Source organism: Nelumbo lutea, chromosome 4 (assembly GCF_056320005.1).
Source record: "Nelumbo lutea isolate HS-2025 chromosome 4, American lotus-T2T, whole genome shotgun sequence".
Classification (NCBI taxonomy): domain Eukaryota; kingdom Viridiplantae; phylum Streptophyta; class Magnoliopsida; order Proteales; family Nelumbonaceae; genus Nelumbo; species Nelumbo lutea.
Window position 1 is genome coordinate 5,261,756 of NC_142687.1, and position 10,402 is coordinate 5,272,157.

General features: G+C 36.9%; 1 pseudogene across 1 annotated transcript; it reads left to right on the top strand.

Moving 5' to 3' along the window:
• Positions 1–1,371: 1,371 nt before the first annotated feature.
• Positions 1,372–9,807, top strand: LOC148853531 (L-Ala-D/L-amino acid epimerase-like; annotated as a pseudogene). The gene is made up of 8 exons (XR_016112810.1): positions 1,372–1,611; positions 1,705–1,864; positions 1,973–3,181; positions 4,234–4,344; positions 4,450–4,665; positions 4,968–5,295; positions 5,473–5,533; positions 9,611–9,807. The product of XR_016112810.1 is annotated as an L-Ala-D/L-amino acid epimerase-like (transcript).
• The last annotated feature ends 595 nt before the right edge of the window (positions 9,808–10,402 follow it).

Below are 10,402 nucleotides of genomic sequence, written 5' to 3' on the forward strand. Positions count from 1 at the left end.
ATATTTCTATTATTTAATTTTTAATTAACAAAATAACCCGCTAGTATAAACATATATTAACAAAGTCATCTTGGCGAATTTTGAATCAGCTCCAAAATGCTCTGAGAGGAAAACCATTTTCTGTGTGCGGAACAACTTTAACGGCCCGGTGAACCCATGATTTTTTCAATGAACCCAGAAAGCTGAAAGTAGTCAAACTTTGAATCAAAGAGCAAAATCAAAACCATTGACATTGGCTAGTCACCACAAGGCCCGGTGTTCGAGATAATGGATGTCTCCAAACTCTCCTGAGAGGCCCCAGCCTCACGTGGCATTAACAAACATTACTTGCATGATTGGATATGTGGGTTCACAACAGAAATTTGAAATGGCCATCTGGCCGTGATGGACTCATGAAGATTGCACGAGTGTCCTAGGCAACTAGCTATAGCTAGAAGGGGAAATATAGTGTCCCACTAGTGTGCCCGAACCATATTAAAAAGAAAAGGGTTTTTAGGCTATTTTTAGGGTTTAATATCAATAAAAGTAAAACATTTTAAAAAATTTAAAAAATAAATTAAATTTTTAAAAATAATATCAATAAAAGACAAAAATACTATTCATCTTATTCGTCTTGTCATTTGTTCATCAAAACTACTATCCACCATCATCCTCCCACCTCCAACAAACGACAACTTTGTCAGAGGTGAAAGTGGTAATGTTGGACAAAGAAACCACCAGTACCACCATCGCCACCTTTGCCTCTGGCCACCTCTAACAACATTGTCAGAGGCAGAGGTGGACAAGTGGCGAAGGGCGATAGTAGACAATGGTGGCAGATGGCAGCGGGCCGTAGCTCTGATAAACAAATGGCAAGAATAAAATGATAACAGTGGTTTTTATCCTTTTATTGATATTATTTTTTTAAAACTTAATCTATTTTTTTTTTTTAATATATTATTTTTATTAATATTAAACCCTATCTATATGGACTGTTAGCAGGGACTTGAGAGGACACGAGAGGACATGAGAGTGCTGATTTTTGTTTCCCACTTTTCGCAAGATATACCTTCTGCTTTCTGCAGAACCAGATCGTAAATATATTCCACTTTAAAGTTTAAACAACTACTCCAGTCATAGCTTTCCATTTCAGAGAAAAGAAATCATCTGCTTTAACAGGTGGAAGAACCTATATCTATAATCCATTTATCTATTCATAAAGAAGAATTCGAGGATGACTAGATTTACCTTTCTACCAATGTGCCATTGCATGGGTGGTTTCTCCGTTGAGAAAAATGGAATCTACTCGTGCGAGCAGATTAGCGCTCTCACGTACGAATGATTTGAGCGTGTCTCACTACCAATTTCTTGGACTCTCTTGGCTTCTCAAATAAGCTTTGTCATTGCATGTGCAACACGTATCCTTTCCACGAATTCCTGCTCTCATCCCTCTCTCTCCCTCTCGTTGTTGCTCTCGCTCACAAAAATAGAAACCTCGGAAATCTTCACCGTGAACAGAGTCTCAACCTCTGTTGCAAGTATGAATCTGTTGATCTGGATGGAGCCAACAGGCTTCAAATCTTCGAGATCGGCAGGAATTCGTTGGGGTTACTCTCATCGACTCCAGTACCGGTGACAGCTTCACCACCTCTATTTCTTTCCTTCATGTTTTTTTTTTTCTCATTTCTTTCCTTCATGTTTTAATGGATTTTCTTTTCAGGGCAGATGTTTAGGGCACACCAATACTCAGAGGAGCAAAAATTTTCCGAGAATCTGTTGATCTGGAATGTAGCAAGGTTTAACCACGGAGGACGGAGCAAACAGGCTTCAAACCTTCGAGATTGGCAGGACTTTGTTGGGGTTACTCTCATCGATTCCAATACCGGTGACAGCTTCACCACCTCTGTCTCTTGCTCTCTGTTTCTTTCTTTCATGTTTTTTATTTTTATTTTTTCATTTCTTTCCTTCATGTTTCAATGGCTTTTCTTTTCAGGGAAGATGTTTAGGGCAGCAAAAACTTCTTTGTGGTTTACATGCACACCAACACTCAGAGGAGCAAAAACTTTCCGGGAACATTGTGTTGTGTTGTGATTTGTGTTTTTTTTTTTTTTTTCCTTTTTCTGGCAACTTTTTTACTTAGAGAGTTGGTGGTTCCTGAGTCCATTGAGTTCATACTATCCTCTTTTCGTCGTAGAGGAAGCAAGAGCATCAGATAAAACGGACTGGAGGCGAAGTGACTCTTAGCAGTTCGTTGACTCATCAACTAGAGGAAGCAAAAGCAGAAATAGTAGAGTAAAACGGACTGGATTGAGCCTGGATTGCATTAAACAAACAGAAAAAACACTTTGAAGACATGGGGGAGTAGGGCGTTGGGGTTTCTCTACATATTCACCAACATCCCTTTCTCCTTCATGGGGAATAGGGCGTTGGGGTTACTCTCATCGATTCCAGTACCGGTGACAGCTTCACCACCTCTGTCTCTTGTTCTCTGTTTCTTTCCTTCGTTCTTTTTTTCATTTCTTTCCTTCATGTTTTAATGGCTTTTCTTTTCAGGGCAGATGTTTAGGGCAGTAAAAATTTCTTTGTGGTTTACGTGCACACCAATACTCAAAGGAGCAAAAACTTTCCGGGAACATTGTGTTGTGTTGTGATTTGTGTTTTTTTTTTTTCCCTTTTTTAACATTTTTTTGAACATTATATTGTGTGTTCTTTGAATTGACCTTTGTAGTGCTTGTTTGCATTTCATGTTTTTGTAATTAATGCAACCGAAATTTCGGAGATTTAGTTTTGTTTACTACCGTTTCTCCCATATTTTTGGCTTTGTTTATGTTGATTTTTAACAGGTGTGCTGCTATTTTTTTTTTTTGCATGTAACCACTTCCAAACCTTTTCTCGATGACAAAGAGCCATTTTTTAGAATAAAGTTACAGAAAGTTTTATGTTGCTTTTAAAATCTTTATTATAATAAAAGCATCGTATGATGCCTTATTCACTGCTAATGTTTTCTTATTAGTAACTGTAAAATGTTATAGATGAGATGAGTGTATAAATAATTATAGCCAATTACGAGTATGTTACACTATAGAGCTAGCCCATGGCCATGGATAAAGGGTATGCCCCCCAGTCAAGTCCTTTCTATGCACTCTCTCCCTGGTCAGTAAATCAGCAAGATTATTTTCTGGCAGTGGCACCCCTACAACGCGTAAGTATAAATAATTGGCTAAAAGATTATCTTCTATGATCTGATGTTGTAGATGCCATAGATTGCTTCTTCCTTCAGCCATCCATTTACTGATGTTGAGTCCCCTTCCACAAATATATTTCTGTATGCAATTGATTTAGCCAATCTTAGTTCTTGGATTATCACTAAGAGTTACACTTTAATCGAGTTTCCTTTTATTTGATCCAAACATAGTTGTCAAGGCATCACCTAAGTCATTAAATTGACTAGGTGCTCTTGGTTGGGTGCCAAGGCTGAAACTGAATACTTTGACCTGTACCAAAAAGGCTTATTATAATGCTATTACTAAGGCTGCATCTTATTAGTATGTGTTTTGATACATGCTATGATATATATCACTTTCTGCTTTGTTTTAATGTTTTAACTATTGAAATTTAAAAGATCCACGGGTTTCAAGAAGAGAAAAGGAAAGTGGTTTCTTCTTTTTTTCTACAGCTACTCTCTTTTGTACACAATAAATATGTATTTCATGATTTGTTATAGCTCCACTTATTCCTAATTGTCCAAGATTTCCGTGTTGCTTCCATAAAAATGTAGCTTTAACATACTTTGTGGTGGGGATAACCAAACCAGTTTGTTTCTCTTTTAATAAAATTTTATTTTTTATATATTATATAAAAAATAAGCCCTAGAATTGAAGTATTTGGTTTCTGCGGAAATATTATTGAAGTTGGGAAAGTCCTTGATGGATTTTATAATATTCTTGTAAACTAAACGCAGCCCAAGGATGTCATTCATAGAGTTTTTCTTTTCTTTTTTTTTTTTTTGAGAATGGTAAGGTAAGAATTTATTAAAGAAAAGAAAAGAGATATGAAGATGTAATCCATAGGGATTTTATAATATTCTCACACTACTGGTAGCTCAACCAGTCATCATATTAAATACCATAAGAGCCCGTAGCACCAACAACAAATCTGCTTGTATTTCTCTATGCAGTTTTCATTCTCATTAGAGGTTTTATCTAGTTAGACAATGGTATTCAAATCCTCATTGAGCTGTATGTTTGGTTGAAGGTTATGGCAGGAGTTGAAATGGTACTGATTGATGCTGTTGCAAATAGCATTGGCATACCCCTATGGAGATTATTTGGCGGTGTATCAAATACCATAACCACTGACATAACAGTTCAGTTCCTAGCTTAGATGCTGATCTCTTACTGAATATTTTCATCCGTGGCTAACTGTGTATTGCTTTAAGGACTGAGTTTATCTAGCATGCTATATATGCAGATTCCAATTGTTTCTCCTTCAAAAGCTTTTGAATTGGCTTCAATGTATTACAAGCAAGGTTTCAACACTTTGAAGCTTAAGGTTGGAAAGAATCTGAATGCAGATATATAAGTTCTTAAAGCCATAAGGGTGGCCCACCCAGATTGCATGTTTATCTTGGATGCTAATGAGGGAATACTGCCAATGAAGCTATTCAAGTTCTTGAGAAGTTTTGTGGTAAGGGTGTTTCTGCACTCTATGGCATGTGTTACCATTTGTGCATGTTGAGATGCTGAGACTTTCTGAGTTGGTTGTCTGTGACTTTTAAAAACAAAGCTGAATTTTGGATACATCTCTTTCATTAAATCTACTTCACACCCTCAATGGTACAAAGAAAAGTTAGATCGTTGTCTGCATTTACTTCGAGCATTTTAACAGAGCACATAACAGATCATTATTCATTATTGCCTACCAAGGCTTTACAAACAAACATATAATCTGTATCTTCTGTTAGTTTTCTAACACTGATTTTGTGGCAGAAATGGGGATGATTCTTGTTCTTTTTGAACAACCAGTTCATAGAGATGATTAGGAAGATCTTGGCCATGTTAATCGTGTTGCAAAGGGGTCTGGGATATCTGTTGCTGTAGATGAATGCTGCCGGAGTTTTCTCGACATACAGAAAAGTATAGAAGGAAATCTTGGTGATGTCATAAACATTAAACTTGCAATAGTTGGAGTTATGGGGGCCCTTGAAATTATTGAGGCAGCAAAAAAATCAGGCTTGAATCTGATGATTGGTGGGATGGTTGAAAGACTTGCCATGGGCTTTGCTGGTCATCTGGCTTCGGTGCTTGGATGTTTCAAGTAAGTGTGGCTCTTGTTTATTATTCATTACTTTTAGCAGATATTGTAGTGGTCAATGCCTTATTGGTTGTCTCTATATTCCCTCCCTCTTTCTCTTTCTTACGAGTCTAGAAAAGGGCAGCCGTTCAAAATTTCCTATTTGATTTATTTACCGTTGATGGTAAGTTGTTATTGCAGATTTGTTGATTTGGATACACCTCTTTTTCTCTCAGAGGATCCAGTGGTTGGTGGATATGATGATATGTTCTCTCTTGAAGATTGTTTTCTTATCCTTTTTAGTGTTTTATTGTACATGTTTTCTCATGATTATTTAGTACTCAAGTTTGTATGCCATCTGCCCTACTGAGATTTTGAGTTATTGAATTGCATCAATATTAATGGTAATGCTTGTTGACTTTGTGATAGAGTCGATAAAATAGATTTTGAGTTACAATATGAATGAAGATGAACAGTAATGACATGCAGGGAGATGATTAGTATAATAGAGTCGATAAAATATAAAACATATAACGATTGAAAGACTTTGTTATAGAAATCTTAGTAACAGTACCTACAAATATTTAGCTCATACAGGTACAACAACACACTCTCACAATGTTACAAGGGATCTCTCAGAAAGAAAACACTCAAGTTACTCAGAAGGAAAAATTTTATTACAATACTTGTAATTGCACCCAAAACCTTGCATACCTTCTGCTTGGGAGAAGAGTGATTTATGTAGAGGTGGTTGAGGTTTCCAGAGAGAGCTAGCTTGAAGCCACTTTATTCGATTTTTTCGATCTTATCTCTAAGGCTTCTATAATTGAGATGCCTCTTGACCTTTTCTTATTGCGCATCTTAATTATTGAGTTGCTCCCTTATCGCCTTCTTGTCTTATTAGGAACAACTGGCGGAACTTTTACTGTTTCGGATGTGATGGAATCCTCAAATAGTGTCACGACCTTGGTATGGGCTGTGAGAGCGAACATTTTCCGTCTTGAGGTCCTTTGAGATGCCTTTACTTTTCTCTTTCATCTTTTCGGACATACGTAGGGACATTTCTTTGAGTTCTAAATGGGTCCAAATTGGGAAACTTACTTCGAAGCATGTTCATGTAGGATTCAAAGATGGACTGGAAAACGTCGTCTTCTTCCGAGGTGGGCTTGAGGACATATGTGAGATCAAATTTATCCCATCATTTTTATTTCAATTTTCTTTTCAATAGCTGGAGGCATCCAAGAAACATCCAGGTGATAACTTCATTTAGGAATCCAGGGGAGACGAAATGTCTTAAAGAACTCGAACTGTTTTACATGATCGAATTATAGATAAGATCTCCTTTTACCAAAGGCTCTATATTTGTCCATGAGCTCTTGGCGAGGGAAAATATCATCAGAAGCTCCCCAAGAGGTCCACCAAACATATGCCCAGTTAGGGTATGGGCTTTGAAAATTTTTAGAGAAGCGTATGAACCATGAATGTCTAAAAATGGAATTCTATAACAGAGAAACTCTATACCAAGTATCTTGAAATGGGCTTTGAAAATTTTTAGAGAAGCGTATGAACCATGAATGTCTAAAAATGGAATTCTATAACAGAGAAACTCTATACCAAGTATCTTGATAATTCCAGTAGTTGAATATTTTGGGTCTTATATCAATAAGCTTAGTAATGAATATTGGCTTGCTTGCATCACCCCAGGCAGTCAGAGATATAAACTTGACTATTACTAGCTTAGAATAAGCTAGTTTAGTTTTATTTGGGTCTCTAAAATAGTGTTGAATTTGCGCAGACCCCGTATGAAGGAGAATTTCTTCATAACACTTCTGGTCCTTATTTTGACCATAGACAGTGAAATGATGCCTGTCTAGAATAAGGCAAGGTGTTGGAGAGCCCCTTCTTGATTGACGAGTGGAGGTAGATGCGACTTCTTCTCGAGAGATAGCTACCATGAAATCTGAGGAATTCGGAATGTACTGGCTGGAATTAGCCTCTTCCCTATCTACAGATGGTTCCCTGATTAAGGGAGATATTGGTGGAAATTGATTAGTCCTTGAACTTGTTCTGATCTCATAATTAGATTTTGGATTGGACTCATTAGTCCTTTTAGGACACTTGGAATTAGGATTTAGAGGAAGACAAAGTCTTTTGTCGGTCATCTTTAATTAGATAACCTTGCAAGAATTCCCTGGTTAGAAAATTTGGTATAGCATTTTCAGATCCTTTAATATATTTGATACCAAAATCAAAAACCGATAAAATAGCTTGCCATCTAGCAAAAATTTGCTTTGAAACCAGGTTTGTAACATCATTTTCCAAAATCTCTTTGGCTTACTTGCAATCAATTTGAAGAGTAATGCTGGTTTATCAAATTACTTTGAAATTTAGTGATGCAGAGAACTATGTTGAGCATTTCTTTTTTGACAGTGGAGTTTTTTTTTTGGGTAACGTTTCAGGTTCCTGAAGTGAACCGGATTATCTCATCTTTCCCCTCTCTTCTTTGTTTTAAGATTCCTCCATATCTTGTTTTGCTAGCATCAGTTTCCATTATCTTTGGGACTTTAGGGTGAGGAATATTTAGGTAGGGAAGGGTTTTTACCCGTTGCTTAATTTTTCTCACTGCTTAAATGAACTGTTCGCTCCATTTTGGAGGGTTGCCTTTTTTCAAGTGATTTGCAGTCTTGAGCTATTCCTTTGTAATAGTCTGCTACATAATTTAGACTGCCTAAGAATCTTTGAAGTTGGGTTTTATCTTTAATCTCATCAGGGAATTTATCATCAAATTCTATTACGCTTTGGATTGGCGCTATTTTCCCTTTGGATATTTGATATCCTAAAATTCTAATTTCTATTTAGAAGAGTTTAACTTTCTTAGCGGATGCTTCTAATTAATGGACAAATATAGAGCCTTTGGTAAAGGGAGAGCTTATTTAGAATTCGATCATGTAAAACAGTTTGAGTTTTTTAAGACGTTTTGTCTCCCCTGAATTCTAAAATGGAGTTATCACCTTGATGTTTCTTGGATGCCTCCAGCTATTGAAAGGAAAATTGAGATAAAAAGGGTGGGATAAATTTGATCTTACATATGTCCTCAAGCCCACCTCGGAAGAAGACGACATTTTCCAGTCCATCTTTGATTCCTACATGGACAAGCTTTGAAGTAAGTTTCCCGACTTGGACCCATTAGAGCTCGAAGAAATGTTCCTACGTATGGCCGAAATGATGAAAGAGAAAAGTAAAGGTATCTCAAAGGACCTCGAGACGGAAAATGTTCACTCTCTTAGCCCGGACCAAGGTTGTGACATATTTGAGGATTCCATTCACATCCGAAACAGTAAAAGTTTCGACAACTGTTCCTAATAGGACAAGAATGTAGTAAATGAGCAACTCAATAATTAAGATGCGCAATGAGAAAAGGTCAAGAGGCATCTCAATTATAGAAGCCTTAGAGATAAAATCGAATAAGTGGCTTCAAGTTGGCTCTTTCTGGAAACCTCAACCACCTCTACATAAATCACTCTTCTCTCAAGCAGAAGGTGTGCAAGGTTTTGGGTGCAATTAAAGTATTGTAATAAAATTTTTCTTTCTGAGTGACTTCAGTGTTTTCTTTCTGAGAGATCCCTTGTAACATTGTGAGAGTGTGTTGTACTTGTGTGAGCTAAATATTTGTAAATACTGTTATTAAGATTTCTATCACAAAGTCTTTCAATCGTTATATGTTTTCTATTTTATTGACTCTATTATACCGATCATCTCCCTACATGTCATTACTGTTCTTCTTCATTCATATTGTAATGCAACTCTGTTGGTGTCTTTCATTTGAACGTCAAGTTAGTCTTTGTGTTCTCACTACTAGTGTCCACTGTTGTTTTCTTGCCAATGTTTCCAAGTATAATTTTGATTGAAAGACACTTAGCCCTGAAATGTTATTTGCTACTGGTTGGTTTATATACGTGTGCCCAGACATGTCAACTGTACAATGCATTCGTTCATGTGTTGTGTATGTTTTGTTCCAGTACAATGACAACAATAATAATCAACTGCCTTGTCAGGTACTTCGAGGAATGTTAAGTTGGGATACATCAAAGAACTGATATATGAAGAAATTATTTTTCACTCTCCCATATTTTAAACAGCCAGATTATACCTTTCTCAGTTTTCTATTTTCTTTTCGGTAGGTAACAATGAAGTTTTATTAACTAAAGTCAAATGTGTACAAGGTGTACATATACCATTACAACAGATTATGTAGCATTGCAAGATATACGAAGATTGATGGGAAAGGATAGACATTTGCTTCTTTAATGATTACAAATGGGGCCTTCTTGGTGTTTCAGATGTTGAGGAGGTGGAAGGTTTGACAAAATGGCCTCAGGTTGGCCAGATGGACCAATTTCCTATAAGCAACTTGATCTTTTGAGGCCATCAGTCCAATATTATTCAGTTGTTAAAGTTAGTATTCCTGGGATTGTGATTCTTCAAGTACATTTGTTTCTTTCATGGTATGAAACTTAATCCCTTGCCTTTGATTTCTGTTGATTTATTAATAGTTTGTGATGGAAATGACTACCTTGTGATTGATTCCATAAGCATGTAGTCCCTCACGAGGCCAACTCAAAATACCCTGTTTTCAATGCAATCACCACTAGATACTTCAGACCATGCAAAAAGGGAACTACCCTTATAAGGGATACAGAAAGCTGTTAGTTGGGGATGTATGATAAACCTCTCCCTTGCTTTAGTTGTGGTATAGGGTGGTTCTCGTAAGTAAATCCCTCTCTCTCTCTCTCTCTCTCTCTCTCTCATGGTTACACTGTTTCTTGCAGTCTATTACTAGGTTTTGTGTTTCCATGTATGTGGTACTATGCCACAATTCTCTCTACTTTGGAAATTATTATCGCAAGGATCCAAGAGAGCGAGCAGGCCTTGCTGCTTCTGCAATTGCGGTACTCTCGCTTACTCACGCGCGCGGATACACACCTTAGTTTTGTTTTTTGAAATTTCAGCCAATTTCCCAAAGTAATCTTGACATTGGGGCTGTCTTTAATCACCTTGGCTTTTAATCTAATTCTGACATGGTTCCAGGCATTGATCTGCTCGGTTGTTTAACTGATGGTGCTTCAGTTTC